We start from the raw sequence: 18,802 nt of genomic DNA, 5'->3' as shown, positions 1-18,802 counted from the left end.
CTCCTGATGAGACCTAACAGACTAGGATCAGAAGGAAGAAAAAGAAACCATCCCCTACCAGTGGACTTGGGGAGGGGCATGAGTGGATAAAGGGAAGGAAGGGAGGGGTTGGGAGGGGAGGAGGAAGGGAACTAGAGGGGGGATACAAAGTAAATGAAGTGTAATTAAAAATAAAATAAAAATTAAAAAAGAAAATTATAAATATCCACTTAGATTTTGTTCTAGCTATATTAATTAATGTGTGAAAGTACATTCATTGATTATAACAAACTTTCAAATTGTCCTGAGTGGGCATCACTGAGTGGGCATCAAAGATATTTGAAAAACAGTCATGATTTCTGGTTAAATTTACTTTGAATGTAAAACTTCCTTAAATCTAATGTCTGTTAAAAATGGACAGCGCTGTCCTATGTAATGAGCATAGCTGTTTTACCTGGAAATTAAGTGTCACTCTATTGTCATCTCATCCTCACATCTCATTCACATTCTGTTGGCCACACAGATCATGATCTTGATTAACCAGGATCTAGTCCTCACTCACCTGCTGTCTTCTTCTTCTTCTTTTTTTTTTTTTATTCCATCCACATTTTTGACCTTTTGTGCAGTATACAAATTTGAGGGTTAGCTGGCTCTGGATACATTGTCCAACATTTCATTTAGTAGGGTCTCTTGCCATAAATAAAGAAAAGATGAGCCAGATGGATGGAGGGCAGTGGGGACACATTTAAGATCACTTTGATATGATCATACTTTCAAAATATCCTCAGAGATGGAAAGTATATGACTTATCCCTTAAGTCTTAAAATGATTAACAAGAAGTGGACATCAGCTAACACATCTTTAACCTAAGCATCTACAGAGTATCACAAGACAATGCTTGATAAAAAGAAAAAAAATAATTTACTTAATTTTTGTGGGGGTCAATATTCAAACTGCCTTTCTTCTTCTTCTTCTTCTTCTTCTTCTTCTTCTTCTTCTTCTTCTTCTTCTTCTTCTTCTTCTTCTTCTTCTCTTTCCTCTTCTTCTTTTTCTTTACAATGGCTTTTGTCCAAAAACTGACACATGTCAGTGATTACTTTACCACTGACATATAAAAGATATTTGGTCCGGCCTGGCTTTAAACTGACTCTGTATCTCAGCGGTTTGACCTTGAATTACAATCCTCTTGCCATAGCTTCCAGGTAAGGAGAGTGAGAGTCTTATTTCAGAAAGTCTGTCTGAAGTTTAAGTTTTCACACGATAAAAGCAAATATCTGTTCAAGGGGAAATACAAAGCACTAAACCAAGATATACTGGTGTACATGCACAGACACTCATTATCTATGCAAACTATATTACATACATGTTCATAGTAGAATATATCATCAACTACACATAGGTGTACATCTGTAACTATTCATGCCCATAAAGCAATGTTAAATGCAGAAAAGCCAGGAGACTTAGGGATAATTAAAAAGTAAATATTTATTTTTATTAATCATAAGATTATTCTATAACACACATGCTCTTGATTAAACTATTTTCTATTTTACTTATTTTTTATTTAAGAAAATATATTCTGGAAGTGTTTTCAAGTACAATAAACTTAACAAGTATGACCAACACATCAATTTGATATCAGAAATCTCATTTCTAAAATTAATATATGAAAGCATAAGTGTTGGCAGTCATAATAATTTCTTTCATTCTTTTGGTTGGTGAAGATTACTAGCTCGAACATGGTTAGAGAAAACACTTCTACATGACAACTGGTTTCCTCAAATACAGTGATAAGTGCATGAATATAGGTGGAAGCAAAATCACTCTTGTGAAGAAGCCTTAAGAGTTTCTGTAGCTCACTTTACAGAAGACTTGAGAGGACAATGACACCCACAAGTTTCACTCAAGAAAAAAGATATCAAAAGTTCTCCAGGCCCGTGATGCTGAGGCCCACCTGTTCCCTGCTGCTCTTCTTCACATGACATTAGTGCAACCCAAACACGGAAACGCTGCATGTCTTGTTTAAAGGTACATTGCTTTCCAAAGAAAGATGTTTGACCTTCACGAACATTTTATTCAATTTACTTTGTAATATACTTCCGGACCTTTATAAAATGTATGGCTACTAATGATGTATGGAAATTAAAATGAATTTTATAGAATGTTAGTAATCAAGACATATATATATATATATATATATATATATATATATATATATATATATATATATATATGTATATGCATGTTGAAAAGAAAATGTCTACATAATTGCAATGTTTTACAACTTTTGGTTTATTAATCTTCTGGAGTGTTTTAAAATGCAGATCTGTCTTCACATACTCTGGAGTAGAAAAAAGACTTCTATATTTACAATAAACTTTTGCTGTACACCCAGGTGTTTTAGAAGCTCTCAGTCCTTTCAACGAACTTGGAGTAGCAAGAAAGTAGAGAATACACACAAATATGCCATTTTTCCTACTCTCATTCTCTTAACAAAGAAACTGTATATCACAGCAAATTGCAACTCACATCATAAATATATCTTCAATTTTGGATATATATTGTCCTCTGGGGTTGGATTTTTTCCATTTTTCCTTAATATCATCATCATCATCATCATCATCATCATCATCACCACCACCATCATTATCAACTTATTCACATTATATCCCAGTTGTAGCTCCCTCCCTCATCTCCTCCTAGTCCCACACCCCTCAACTTCCTCTCCTATTCATCTTTTCTAGTCCACTGGTAGGAAAGTCTTCCTCCCCTACTGTATGACCCTACCCTATTAGGTCCCATCAGGACTGCCTGGATCATCTTCCTCTGTGGGCTGGCTAGGTTTCCCACCAGGGAGAAGCGATCAAAGAGCAGGCAACCAAGTTCATGTCAGAGATTGCCTCTTCTTCCCTTTCTAGGGAACCCATATGGAGACTGAGCTGTCTATGTGCTACATCTGAGCAGAGGGCCTAGTTCCTCTCTATGCATAGTATTTGGTTGATGCTTCAGTTTCTGCAGTGCCCTCTGGGCCCAGAATTTTTTTTTTTTTTTTTTTTTTACTTTGTTGGTCTACTTGTGTGGCTTCTGTCTTCTCCGTGCCCTTTTATATGCCCATTCTTCTATAAGACTCCCTGGACTCTGTCCAAAGTTTGGCTCTGAGTCTCTGCATCTGCTTTGATCCCCTTTGGGTGGGCTCTCAGAGAACATATGTGGTAAACTCCCATCCTGTTTCCTCTCTTCTACCTGCTTTGGGTGTCTATCCTGCCTTCCCTTCTGAATGAGAATTAAACATCTTTCCTAGCTAGGATCATCCTTTTTTTAAAACTTCTTTTACTCGGTAGATTTTAGTATGTTTATCCTATATTATGTGGCTAATATCTACTTATAAGTGAGTATATATCATGCACAACTTTCTACTTCTGAGATACCTCACTCAGAATGATCTTTTCTAGTTCTACCATTTTTCTGCAAATTTTATGATTGTCTTGTTTTTAATAGGTGAGTAGTAGTTCATTTTGTAAATGTACCATAATTTCAGTATCCATACTTCAGTTGAGGGACATCTAGGTCATTTCCAGATTCTGGCTATTATGAACAAAGCTGCTATGAACATAGTTGAGCAAATGTCCTTGTTGTATGGTTGAACATCTTTCAGATATATGCTGAGGAGTAGTATAGCTAGGTAGAGGGTAGAACAATTTGTTTTAAGAGACTTCTAAGAGGGACTATATTCTTCAGCTTGCATTTACACTGTCATTTCACTAAATAAAAAGAGAAACTATTGTATCACAATCCCAAGCCACAGCTCTTATGTGCTCTTTGTTTTTGGCTCTGGGTACAGCATATCTTTGTTAGTGTTTAAAAGTTAACTTCTTCATTTGCCAAGGTGTATCAAAATTATAGTGTTTTCCAGGCTTCCATGGGGCAGAAAACAGAAATACTTGGGGGAGGGAAGGATGAATTTCTTCACACTGTGGAGTCCTGAGTTTGCAGGAAAAGATTTTTCAAAAGAACCCACAGAGATGGGATAACAAGAAAGAGAGGTTTATCTTCTTCTAACCAAGGCTTAAGTAATTGAGTTGAAATTGTAAGATGGGAAGCAAGAGAACTTGCAATAGCTACCATATGATACTAATATTTCTGAGACCCAGGATCTGTCAAATCATTTAACATAAAGAAGTAATTTTGGAAAAGTCTGTGTATACGTTTGTATTTTGAATAAAATTTACCCACTTTTGCTGACAGTACTGACCCCAATAGCCACAGACTCTATAACAAGCACTCCTGGGCCAAACATGTAAAACCGTTTTAGAACTATTGGTCATGTTTGGCTCGTACCCACTTTTAAATTGGATCAATGATTTGGTGATGTTTAATTTCTTAAGTTTGTTGTATATTTTAAATATTAGTCCTCTGTCTCATGTAGGGTTGGTGAAGATCATTTCCCAATCTGTAGGCTGCCGTTTTGTTCTATTGACAGTGTCCTTTGACTTACTGAAGCTTTTCAGTTTCTTGAGGTCCCATTTATTAATTGTTGATCACAGGGTCTGTGCTGTTGATGTTCTGTTCGGGAAGTTAACTCCTGTGTCAATGAGTTCCAGGCTTTACCCTACTTTGTCTTCTAATATATTTAGATCTGGCTCTATGTCAAGGTCTTTGATCCACTTGGCCTTGGGTTCTGTGCAGGGTTATAAATATGAGTCTATTTGCATTTTCTTTCATGCTGACATCCAGTTAGATCAGCACCATTTGTTAGGGATGCTTTCTTTTTATCACTTGTATGGTTTGGCTTCTTTGTCGAAAATCAAGTGCTGTAGAAACTCACTGTAGAAGTGTGAGTTTGTTTCTGTGTCTACAGTTAGGTTCCATTGATCAACCTGTAACTTTCTATGCCAATACCACACAGTTTTTATTACTCTGTAGTATAGCTTGAAATCAGGGGTGTTGATACCACCAGAAGTTCATTTATTGTACTGTACTGTTTTGGCTATCCTCGGTCTTTTATTTTTCCATATGAAGCTAGTGGTTGCTCTTTCCAAGACTGTAAGGAATTGTGATGGGAATTGCATTGAATCTGTAGACTGCTTTTTCAGGATGGCCATTTTTTACAATGTTAATACTACCGATCCATGAGCATAGGAGATTTTACCAGCTTCTTTTAAAACCTTCTTTAATTTATTTTTTCTAAGACTTGAAGTTATTGTCATATAGGTCTTTCATTTACTTGGTTAGAGTTACACCAAAATATTTTATATTATTTATTGCTATTGTGAAGGATCCTGTTTCCCACATTTCATTATCAACCCTTTACATAAGCAATAAAATGGCTGAGAAATAAATTAGGGACATTTTGGGTCAATTTTTTATCCAGACACCTTGCTGAAGTTATTTATCAGCCTTAGGAGTTCTCTGATAGAATTTTGGAGGCCACTCATGTTTACTCTCATTTCATTAGCAAATAGCAACCCTTTGACTTCTCCAATTTGTACACCCTGGATCTGCTTTACTTGTCTTCTTGCTGTAGCAAGCACTGTATTGAATATGGTGAGAGTGCGCAGCCTTGTCTTGTCCCTTATTTTAGTGGGAATGCTTTACATTTCTCTCCATTTAACTTGATGTTGGCTATTGGCTTGATGTATATTACCTGTCTTGTGTTAAGGTATGTGCCTTGAATCTGTGATCTCTCCATGACTTTAAACATAAAGGCTTATTGGATTTTGTCAATGGACTTTTCAACATCTAATGAGATGATCATGTCTTTTTTTTTTTCTTTCAGTTTGTTTATATGGATAATTATATTGATGGATTTTTGAATGTTGAACCATCCCTGCATTCCTGGGATGAAACCCACTTGATGATGGCGGATGATATTTTTGATGTGTTCATGGATTCGGTTTGCAAGCATTTTATTGAATATTTTTGCATCTATATTCAAAAGGGAAATTTGTCTGAAATTCTCTGCTGTTTTGAATCTTTGTGTGGTTTAGGTAATGGTGAGTGTGGTCTAACTTGACTGTCTTCTGAGAGGCTCCAGCCAGCAAGGGATTAAAACAAATGCTGGGATTTGCAGCAAAGAATGGGGTGTAGTTCACCGGGTCCTGTGGAAGTGTTGGGGGAAAGATTAATGGACCTGGAAAGGACAAGAACCTCATGAGAAGACTAACAGAGACAGACAACTATCCCTGTCCCATGGGAGCTTACAGATACTGAGACATCAACTAAGGAGCATGCATAATCTGGACCAAGTTCCCCTGCACATAGGTGGTCAGTGGGGTGCTTGGTCTTCATATGGGGTGACTGGCAAGAGTGTGGACCCTATTGTCTGCTTTTGGACTACTTTCCCCTGGCAAGGCTACCTAGCCTGGCCTCAGGAGATGAAGATATGCTCAGTCCTGATGTGACTACAAGTGCTGAGGAGGATTGTAATGAGAGGAAGGGGACTTCCCTTTTTTTGGGGGGTAGAGAAGGGAAAGGGAGGACTGTGAGGAAAGAAGAGAGGGGCACCCTGGGGATATAAGGTAAATAAACAGAAACAAAAATAATATAAAAAAGGAAAATAAATTGTTGTTCCAGGTTGTCCAAGAAACTCCTACAATTTTTTAGGTTATTGTTTCATTTGATTGTTTCAAAGAGGTTGAAAGTTATTGCTGAAAACACCATGCATTTCAGATAAATGACCTAGAAGCCACCTCTCTGAATAGATTTATGGGACAAGAAGTTGACATGTGAGTTCCCTAAGAGTGGACAGCAAACATTAATTCTACCCTGCTATGATGACTATGAAATACAACAATCACCAGCATGACATAGTAACCATAAGAATGCAATAATGGCATGTATATTGGCAGTAATCAATACCTCTCTAACGGAATGTAAGAGTTCATACTGAACACATAGCAAACTACGTAGGCCCAGTGAAGTCATGAATGATGTAGAGAACCTGCAACTTCCACTTACTGGGATAGTGCAATTTCTAACTACATTCTAAAGATTTATCTTGGTATCCACAGATAAGTGTAGTTCTCATCCCTAATGAAAGAAAGTTCTCCTCATTTCAGAAAATGGTAACAGAAAGCTTGCAGGTAACAAAAACATAATGTGGTGCCCATTCCCAATTGATACAGCTACAACCCAACTCCTGAATGCAAAGCTTGGGGATCATGGTGGAAAAGAGAGCAAAGAAAAACAAAGTTAGCTTTGAGACTGCAGGTTTCTGGAAGTGTCAGCAAAGCTACACCCATGAAGTCCCATCCACATGATTGCCTAAAGAAGACCTGCAGAAGGATGGCACAAGCATACATGTAAACAGGAAAGGGAGAAATCTCACAAGTCTCAACACAGAACTACAGAAAACCAGAGATTGCTGAGAGCAGGAAAAATAGTCTTCCCCAAGAAAGAAAATATCAATTGGTTTTTCAGTACAAAGACAATATCCCTGAAAACCATATGCAAACGTGACATTTACAGAATGAGCAGGTTGTATCTGAAGTGTTAAAAACTCTTACCTATAGATACATATATGCATATGACTAGAGCTGTTTAATGCAAGAAAAGAAAAAGAGGCCCTGAATTTGAGAGAAAGCAAGGAAGGCAACAAAGTATTGGAAGGAAGAAAGAGAAGGGAGGAAATGATGGTATTATATTTTAATTTAAAGAAGATTATATCTAATATTTCCAATAGTATTTAGAGATATATAAAAAGAATGCTTCTATGAAAAGTAGATTTTCTTCTTTTTCCACTATAATTAAACAGCAACATTTAATAATTTAGACATATGCACTTACACTAAGAAATTTAATTAAAAAATTAAAAATATGGGATTAAAATTACATACCGTAGTTAAAATTTAAAATTAACAAGCAAATCTTTTTTGTATTTTTTATTTTATTAATTACGGTTTATTCACTTTGTATTCCCATGTAGCTCCCTCCTCCCCTCCTGATCCTACCCTCCTTTCCCCTTTTCCACCCGTGCCCCTCCCCAAGTCTACTGATAGAGGAGGTCTTCCTCACCTTCCTTAAAATCCTAGTCTATCAGGTCTCATCAAGAGTGGCTGAATTGTCTTCCTCTGTGGCCTGGTAAGGCTGCTCCACTCTCACAGGGAGGTCAAAGAAAGGCCAATCAGTTCATGTCAGAGACAGTCCCTGTTCCCATTACTATGGAACCCACTTGGATACTGAACTACAATGGGCTACATCTGTGCAGGGGTTCTAGGTTATCTCCATGAATGGTCTTTGGTTGGAGTATGGGTCTCAGAAAAGATCCCTGTGTACATATTTTTTTTTGGTTCTGTTGTAGAGCTCCTGTCATCTCCTGGTCTTACTATCTCCTCCTTCTTTCATAAGATTGCCTGCCGTCTGCCCAAAATTTAGCTAAAAGTCTCAGCATCTGCTCTGATACCCTGCAGGGTAGACCCTTTTAGAGGCTCTCTGTGGTAGGCTCCTGTCCTGTTCTCTGTTTTCTCCCTCTTCTGGTGTCCATCTTCTTTGCCTTTCTGAATGGGGATTGAGCATCTTAGCCAGAGTCCTGTTTCCTGACTAGCTTCCTTCAGTGTACAGATTTTTTGTAGGTTTATCCTATATTATATGTCTAATATCCACTTATGAGTGAATATATACCCTGTGTGTCTTTCTGCTTCTGGGATACCTCACTTAGGATAATTGTTTCCAGTTCCCACAATTTACCTGAAAAATGTGAATACTTCTTTGTTTTTCATTGCTGAGTAATACTCCATTGTGTAGATGGACCACAATTTCTCTATCCATTCCTCAGCTGAGGGGCATCTGGGTTGTTTCCAGCTTCTGGCTATTACAAATAAAGCTGAGACAAACATGGTTGTGCAAATGTCTTTATTGTATTCTTGAGCTTCTTTTGGATATATGCCTAGGAGTGGTATAGCTGGATCTTGAGGAAGCTCTATTGCTAATTGTCTGAGAAAGTGCCAGATTTATTTCCAAAGTGTTTGTATAAGGTTACTTTCCCACCAGCTGTGGAGTAGGGTTCCCCTTTCTCCATATCCTCTCCAGCATGTGTTGTCCCTTGAGTTTTTTATCTTAGCCATCCTGATGGGTATAAGGTGAAAGCTCAGGGTTATTTTGATTGGCATTTCCTTTGTGAATAAGGACTTTGAGCTTTTCTTTGCGTTTCTCTGTCATTCAATATTCCTTTATTGAGAATTCTGTTTAGCTCTATTCCCCATTTTTTTAATTGGATTACTTGGTTTGCTGCTTTTCAGCTTCTTTAGTTCTTTATATATTCTGGATATTAGCCCTCTATCAGATATAGGGTTGGTGAAGATCCTTTCCCGATCTGTAGGCTGTTGTTTTGTTTTGATGACAGTGTCCTTTGCTTTACAGAAGCTTTTCAGTTTCATGAGGTCCCATTTATTGATTGCTGCTCTTAGAGCCTGTGCTGTTGGTGTTCTGTTCAGGAAGTTGTCTCCCATGCCAATGAGTTCAAAGCTTTTCCCTGTTTTTTCTTCTAACAGGTTTAATGTATCTGGTTTTATAATTAGGTCTTTGATTCACTTGGACCTTAATTTTGTGCAGGGTGATAAGTATGGATCTATTTTCATTTTCTATATGTAGACATCCAGTTAGACCAGCACCATTTGTTGAAGATGCTATCTTTTTTTTTTTTTTTTCCATTGAGTGGTTTTGGAATCTTTCTCAAACCTCAGGTGTCCATAAGTGTGTGGGTTTATTTCAGGGTCTTCTATTTGATTCCATTTGTCCACCAGTCAGTTTCTATGCCAGTACCATGCAGTTTTTATTACTGTTGCTCTACAGTATAACTTTAGATCAGGGATGGAGATACCTCCAGAAGATCTTTTATTGTAGAGGATTGTTTTAGCAATTCTGGGTATCTTGTTATTCCAAATGAAGTTGAGAATTTTTCTTTCAAGGTCTGTAAAGAATTGTGTTGGTAATTTGATGCGAATTGAACCTGTTGATTGCTTTTGGTAAGATGGCCATTTTTACTATGTTAATCCTGCCAAGACCTGAGCATGGGAGATCTTTCCATCTTCTGATATCTTGTAATTTTTTCTTCCAAGACTGGATTTTTTTTTCATACAAGTCTTTGACTTCCTTGGTTAGGGTAACACTAAGTACTTTATGTTCTTTGTGGCTATTGTGAAGGGTGTTGTTTTCCTAATTATTTCTAAGCCCTTTTATTTTCTTTTGTATACAGGAGTGCTACTGATTTTTTTTTTTGAGTTAATTTTGTATCCGGCCAGCCACTTTGCTGAAGTTGTTTATCAGCTGTAGGAGTTCCCTGGTAGAGTTTTTGGGGTCACTCAGGTATACTATCATATCAGATATATACTATCATATCTGCAAATAGTGATACTTTGACTTCTTCTTTTCCAATCTGTATCCCCTTGATCTCCTTCAACTGTCTTATTGCTCTAGCAAGGACTTCCAGAACTATGTTGAAGAGATATGGAGAGAGTGGGCAGCCTTACCTTGTCCCTGATTTCAGTAGTCTTGCTTTAATTTTCTCTCTGTTTAGTCTGATGTTGGCTATAGGCTTGCTGTATATTGCCTTTACTATGTTAGGTATGTACCTTGTATCCCTGATCTCTCCAAGACTTTAAAAATGAATGGATGTTGGATTTTGCCAAATGCTTTTTCAGCATCTAAGGAGATGTTCATGTGGTTTTTCTATTTCAGTTTTATATATATATATATATATATATATATATACAGAGAGAGAGAGAGAGAGAGAGAGAGAGAGAGAGAGAGAGAGGATCACATTGATGGATTTCCTTATATTGAACCACCCCTGCATACCTGGGATGAAGTGTACTTGGTCATAGTGGACAATATCTTTGATATGATCTTGTATTCAGTTTGCAACTGTTTTATTTAGTATTTTTTACATCAGTGTTCATAAGGGAGATTGGCATGAAATTCTCTTTCTTTGTTGGGTCTTTGTGAGGTTTAGGTAACAAGGTGACTGTGGCTTCATAGAATGAGTTTGGTAGTGTTCCTTCTGTTTCTATTTTGTGGAATAGTTTGAAGAGTATTGGTTTTAGCTCTTCTTTGATGGTAGAACTCTGGTAGAACTCTGTGCTGAAACCATCTGGCCCTGGGCTTTTTTTTTTTTTATGGGAGAATTTTGATGACTGCTTATTTTTCCTTAGGGGATATAAGGCAATTTAAATGATTTATCTGGTCTTGATTCAGTTTTGGCATGTAAAATCGTTCAAGAATATTGTCTGTTTCATTTAGATTTTTCAAATTTTCTGGCATATAGGCTTTTGAGGTAAGACCTAATGATTGTTTGGATTTCCTCAGTGTCTGTCATTATGCCCCCTTTTCATTTCTGATTTTGTTGATTTGAATGGTGTCTCTCTGCCTTTTAGTTAGTTTGGCTAAGGGTTTGTCTATCTTGTTGATATTCTCAAAGAACCAGCTCTTGGTTTCATTGAGTCTTTGAATTGTTTTACGTGCTTCTAACTTATTGATTTCAGCCCTGAGTTTGATTATTTCCAGCCATCTACTCCTCTTTGGTGTGTCTGCTTCTTTTTTTTATTTAGGGTTTTTAGGTGAGCTGTTTAGTTGCTTGTATGAGATATTTCAGATTTCTTCTTGAAGGCACTTAGTGCTATGTACTTTCCTCTTAGCACTATTTTCATTGTGTCCCATAAATTTGGGTATGTTGTACCTTCACTTTCATTGAATTCTAGGAAGTCTTTAATTTCTTTCCTTATTCCTTTCCTGACCCAGCTGTCATTTAGTAGCCAAGTTGTTCAGTTTCCATATGTGTGTAGGCTTTTTGCTATTTCTGTGGCTGCTGAAGTCCAGTTTTAGTCCATGATGATCAGATAGGATACAAGATATTACTTCTATCTTCTAGAATCTGTTGAGGCTTGCTTTGTGACCAACCATATGGTCTATTTTGGAGAAGGTTTCATGAGGTGCTGAGAAGAAGGTAAATTCTTTTGTGTTTGTGTGAAAAGTTCTGTAGATGTCTGTTAGGTCCATTTGATTCATGACCTCTGTTAGAGTTACTGTTTCTTTGTTTAATTTTCGTTTTATTTGACCTGTCCTTTGTTGAGAGTCGGTTGTTGAAGTCTCCCTCTATTAATGTGTGGGGATCTATGTGTGGTTTAATTTTATTAATGTTTCTTTTACAAATGTGGGTGCCCTTTTATTTGGGGCACAGATAATCAGGATTGTGATGTCTTCCTGGAGGAATTTTTCCTTGATGAGTATGAAGTGTCCTTCCACATCTCTTTTTTACTAATTCTGGTTGAAAGTCTATTTCATTAGATACTAGGATGGCTATTTCTGCTTGCTTCCTGGGTCCATTTTTTGGAAAACGGTCTTTCAGCCCTTTACTCTCAGGTAATGTCTATTTTTTATTTATTTATTTTTTATTTTTACTTAGGTGCGTTTCTTGTATGCCACAGATTGTTGGGTCTTGTTTACGCATCCATTTTGTTAGTCTGTGTCTTTTTATTCGAGAATTGAGTCCATTGATGTTGAGAGACATTAATGACCAGTGGCTGTTAGATCTTTTGATATTGATATTGGCTGTGGTAGTATGTTTGTATGCTTGGCTACTTTTTTTTCTTTCTTTTTTTTTTATGCTGTGGTGAGTTTATTTATTTTCTGCGTTTTCTTTAAAGTAGTTAGTTTTCTTTGGTTGTATTTTCTTTCTAGTATCTTATGTAATGCTGTATTTGTATGTAGGTATTGTTGAAATTTGTTTTTGCCATTGAATATCTTGTTTTCTCTGACTATGAGAACTGAGAGTTTTAGTGGGCATATTAGACTGGACTGATATCTGTGTTCTCTCTTGGTCTGCATGATATCAGTCCAGGCCCTTCTGGCTTTCATAGTTTCTGTTGAGAAGTCAGGTGTGATTGTGATGGGTTTGCCATTATATGTTACTTGGCCTTTTTCCCTTGCAGCTTTTAGTATTTTCTCTGTGTTCTGTATACTTACTGTTTTGATTATTATGTGGCGGGAGGATTTTCTTTTCTGGTCTATTTATTATGTGTTCGATAGGCCTGTTGAATGCTCATAGGCTCCTTTAAGTTGGGGAAATTTTCTTGTATGATTTTGTTGAAAATATTTTCTGAGCCTTGGAGACAGGAATCTTTTATTACTTCTATTTCTATTATTATTAGGTTTTGTCTTTTCATGTTGTCTTGGATTTCTTTGATGGTTTGTGTCAAAAATCTCTTAGATTTATTATTTTCTTTTATGGATACATCAATGTCTTCCATTGTATCTTCTATACATGATATTCTTTTTTCCATCTCTTGTAGTCTGTTGGTTATGCTTACCTCTGTAATTCCTGTTTTCTTTCCTAAGTTCTCCCTCTCCATGTTTTCCTCCATTTGTGTTTTCTTTAATTTTTCCAATTCTTTCTTCAGATCTTGAACTGTTTTATTGATTTCCTTCACCTGTCTGACTGTATTTTCCTGTTTTTCTTTCAATTTCTTCACCTGTTTGTTTGAACATTCCTCTGTTTCTTTTATTTCTTTCAGTGATTTAATAATTTCCTCTCTGAAAGCCACAAACTGTTTGGCTGCATCTTGTTTTTCTTTACAGATGGCCATAATCTGTTTGACTTTATCTTACTCTAATTCTTTAAGCATTATATTTGTTTCCTCCATTAACCTATTCATAAGCATAGATGTAAGGTCATCTTGAATTTCACTTATGGTAGTGTGTCCAGGGCTACTTATCCCTGGATAACTGGGTTCTGGGGATGCCATATTGCTTTGCCTTTTTGCCTTTTTTTTTTTTTTTTTTTGGTTGTGCTTTTACACTAGCCTCTACCTATATGGCTTTCTCAGGTGTTGTCTGTTAATTTCTAGTGCCTGCTGGAGTCCTGGGGTGGGTAAATCCCCTTGGCAGGGTCTCTGAAGGAGATCTCAGTTTTTTGGCCATGGTCAACTGAATGGTGGTGCTTCTCAGGAATTGTCACAGTTCACCTCAGGCATATGGATCTGTGTGGCACTGTGGTGTTCAGGAAGGTCTCCTCTCATCAGGAGAAGTCCTGGAGATGGCTGCCCTGCTGCTGGTTTTCTTGCTCTGAATTTAGTGAGCTACAGCTGCTGCTATTAAGGTGTAATTGTTGGGTGTAGCCTTCTTGAAACAGGGAGTCCTGCAGTTTTGTCAGTTTAGCTAGGGATAACTGGTCACACCTTGGAGCAGTATCTGAGGACTGCTCTAATGGCTCTCAAGCTTTTGTAGGTCTGAGGTTGCAGCTGTGTGCCCTTGTGCCCTAGAGGCAAAATCAATGGCAGGTGAGGAGGGCACTCATGCCTGCAGTAGAAGGTCAGATTCTAGAACCTGGAGCCTGCATGAACCCAGAAGCTCTTCTGGAACTGGGTGTCCTAAGCATTTGACCTGATATTTTCCCTGCTGTGGGGTTTCCTCCCAACAGGGACACCCAGACTTTGGTGTTTTGGGGACCACAGTTCTGTCTAGGAACACGAAGACACAGGCACATAGCTCTGCCCTGCTGGCGATTGGGCCCCTGCAGAAACCCATGGAAGGTGTTGTCTGAGGTCAGTCTTGCTGTTTCCTTCACTGTGGGTTTCCACCCGACAGAGAAACTCAGTGTCTGGTGCCCTGGAGCCCACAGCTCTATCTGAGGCAGGGAGTCAGGTGTGCAGGCAGGACTCTGTGCTGGCACCTGTGTGCCCTGCTCTGGGATGGCTCCTGGGTGCCAACTGACCCCAGGTTTATTCCAGGGATTGTCTGGGTGACCTAAGGCTGGTCCTAATCATTTCCTGCACCTTGGGTTTTTCTCTCGACTGGAAATCCCAGTCTCTGGTGTTGTAGGGCCCACAGTTCAGAGTGGGACAGCGATCAGAGCACTCTGGAGTGTGGCTCTGGGCTGGTGACCAAGCACCTGGTGGAACCGAGAACTCTTCTGTGGTTTAGCTTGGTGACCTGAAGATGACTGAATCCCACAGCAGGGGAGGGGGTTCCTCTTACCTGGGAAACACAATCGCTGGTGTTTTAGGACCCAGAGTTCTGTCTGCTGTTCACTGTGCAGATCCTGCTGTGTCAGAAAGAGTGTCCTCCAGGGCAGCCTTCTTGGATCCCTCCAACAAGCAAATCTTAAGAAACAAAAACTACATGAAAACTTACTTAATATATCTAAAATTGAACTACCAAATCACAACAGCCAGAATGAATCTAAAAATCATTTATGCTGAAGTCATTGGTTTTTCAAATCAAAATGAGAGAAAGAGAGACTGTGAGAGAAAAGAAAAATGAAAGAAGGAAATAAAACAAACAAATCTGATTGAGTTGTTGATAGCACTGTCAGCAAAATGCTCATTACAGAAACATAACAACATAAGTCTGAGCCCCTGAATATCAGTAACAAATCCCTAGTAGGGTGAAGCACTAAGACAGAAAGTAAAATGGACTTGCTATGTAGTCATTCCAATGTAACTTGTAAAATGTGCTCCTGACACCCAAGTTTCACCTCTGACCTTTACAAGCATGTGAACACATGTAAGCATGTAAATCTACCTTCAGGCAAAAACATATATGGGCATAGACACATATAGAATGACTTATTTGTATAAACAAAATCTATCTTTAGTATCCCCTAAATGGAGTGCTAAATAAGATTAAAAAATCATTGAGTATTTAATATTGTTTATAAATATTAATGTGTATATATATTCATCGTGATGTAGTTAAATGTAAGTATTAATTTAGTAGCTATTATTCATCAATCTTTTATTACACGTATTTATCTACTGAATGTGTATATGTCTGCAGGGCACCTGCATATACACTGTGTGGATGTCCAGGCCAGAGGACATAGTGAGGGTTTTTTTTTTTACCACCAACCATGGAGAGATGAAGATCAGACTCAGACAATCAGGCTTGGAAGAAAAAGTCTACAAACACAAAAGATGACGTGTAATTCTCAAATTAGTGATTATTTTGAGGGGAGGTAAGATTAATTATATTGTCCCAGATATTATTTCATTAAAATTTATATAATTTCTTTAATGTTATTAGAAATTAATAAAAGACTAATTTTGACTGTCAACCTTAATGGAAAAGTTTAATGGAGTATAGAATTATAAACCTCTCATTTGATCTTCTGCCTGAAGCTGACTATAGCAAAGCTATCCCATTTTGAAATTCATCTTTTGATAAGTTAAATGAGCATTTAAAACTAGAAATAAAGGCTTATATGAAGAAACAGTTCTCTCAAACTCACAACTTCTGTACTTTACTGAGGTGCTACATTCAAAGTATCATGACATTTCCAATGTACTTTAGACATCAATCCATTCCAAGGATGAAAAAAATCAAGTAAATATCATGCAAGATTGCAGTTTACACAGAGATATTGCAAACCTGGGTGCAATAGGAAGATATGTGGACCACTTGAAAAAAATTATGATGGATTTAGAGTTGAATGCATCTCTACTCATGCTTTTTCTTTTGTAAATTCTCAAACAGGAAAGTTAATATTGAACATAACTAACTTCAAAACTGAGTTTAGCAATTATTTTATAAGGCATGCAGTATAATAAAAAAAAAGCAGTCTCTACAATAAAATGAGCCTGGAAATTCAACTCAATTTCAAACATTCTTTCTCGATTCACGGTTAAATCAGACAGAAATTCTATCAAAGTTTCCCTGTATTTTCAACATACTGATTATTTATTTAAGAGTCAGTGAAATGCACTTAAAAGATGAACAAAGTCACCTGTAGTTTGTAGAAAAATGAGAGAACTTGTTATTGAACGAACTAGACTTAGGGCAATGAAGCAGAAGTAGTTGGTTTTTTTTTTTTTTTAATCCCCTTTCATAGAAATAATTGCCTCAGACTATGAAACTGCAAATTACTTTGAACTTCCTTTTTTACTCAGCAGGGATAATCAAAATAATATTGCATGAACTGTGTTATCACCCACAAAATTTAATATTAATAATAACACATTTGTATTTTGATAGAATTTTAACCACATATATTTATAATCATTAAATCCCATCTATGAGAGAATCCACAAGACATGTCAATGGCTAATACCATTTTAGCTTAAAAAATACAGGAAAGCCAAAAATAAGCCATTTTTATTTCAATCTGATATCAACGAAGTTTTTCCTGTCTTTTAGATTTATTTTAATTATTAATGCCATGTTAATATTATTAATTGATAATAATAATTATTATTACTGTGTGTATACCCTTTGTGTGCAAGAACCATGGAAGACAGAAGAGCATGTTGAAGTACTTGAGCTGGAGTTACAGAAAGCCATGAGCTCCCAGATGTGAGTGCTGAGAAGCAACTTAAATCTTATGCATTAGCAGCAAATGTTCTTAACCACTGAACTCTTTCTCCAGCCCCAGAAATATTTCTCTCATGCAAAATGTCTGGTTTCTGTAAGAACCTGTCTCTTCAGCACTTGAAGTGTCAGATCATATTCCACAGGATGAAGGGGATGGTGAATGATTCCATTATTGGCAGAAGGGGACGGCTTAAGTGAAGAAGCATGACACTTACCACTTACTGGAGGAATCAGATGAAGGGTACAGATGCTCAGAGAGTGATGTTAGAACAGCCCCTTCATTTTCAGTGTATAAACCTCCTAGCTCTTTCTTAACTAGAGTGATTCAACAGGAGAGTGAAGAATCTATCTCAAAAAATCACTTTTCTTTATCTCTCAGCTCATCTAGTTTGGCGAATTCTGTACCAGTTTACAGATAACTCTAACAGAAACATGAAAGAAGAAGAAGAAGAAGAAGAAGAAGAAGAAGAAGAAGAAGAAGAAGAAGAAGAAGAAGAAGAAGAAGCTAAACAAAGATAAGCAATTTGTTCGACTTAAGATCAAATTTGTTTTAGACCTATACACACCCCTGCAAGATGGTGGTTCATTTCCAAGACTTTCACATATATAAGTCCTGAAGGAACTGATGTTTATGTTTTTTTTTTTTATTTATTTCATATAACCAAAGAATTGATAGCTTTGGATCTGAGCTTCTCCAGACGGTACTAAGATGTCTTGATCTTGATGGTAGACAAACACTAAACTTGTTTCCAAGCTCTCTCAAGGTACAACATTTCCAAATACAAGGATTCTACACACTTTTCTTTTTCAAAAGTCTCAAATAAGTTAATGTATATATTGTGTTTATTGCTGGGAAGACTTAGTACTATATTCACAAGTGGCCCTCAAGATTGTATGTAATTTTTATGAAAATATCAACAAACAACAATTGGGATTTAGTGGAGTTCCAAAACACTTATCAAAAACTGAGCTGCCATGGGCTATATCTTTGGGTGGTTCTAGGTGTTCTAGGTTATCTCCATGCATGGTCCTTGGTTGGAGTATCAGTCTCAGAAAAGACACCTGTGCCCAGATAGACTAGGGTCAGAAGGAAGAGGAGGAGGACTTCCCCTATCAGTGGACTTGGGGAGGGGCAAGGGAGGAGATTAGGGAGGGAGGGTGGAACTGGGAGGAGATGAGGATGAGGTAGGGGGCTACAGTAGGGATACCAAGTGAATAAACTGTAATATATAAAAGAAAGAAAGAAAGAAAGAAAGAAAGAAAGAAAGAAAGAAGGAAAGAACAACATCAAAACTCCAGTAGAAAGCCCAGTAGGGGATAGGAGATATATGAATACACACAGGCACTTCCTGTCAGCCCTGACACTTGAATTCCATAAGGTCCCCTCATAGTCAAAGCAGGGAAGAGAATCTAACAAGTTGTCCTCTGATTATCTAAGTTTATTGTCATATGCACAAGCCCCCTTCCTCCCAATACGCTAGATAGATAGATAGATAGATAGATAGATAGATAGATAGATAGATAG

Source organism: Psammomys obesus, unplaced genomic scaffold (genome assembly GCF_907164565.1).
Source record: "Psammomys obesus unplaced genomic scaffold, mPsaObe1.curated_primary_1811, whole genome shotgun sequence".
In the NCBI taxonomy this organism is placed as follows: Eukaryota; Metazoa; Chordata; class Mammalia; order Rodentia; family Muridae; genus Psammomys; species Psammomys obesus.
The sequence above is the reverse complement of the archived record's forward strand: the minus strand, read 5'-3'. Positions refer to the sequence as shown.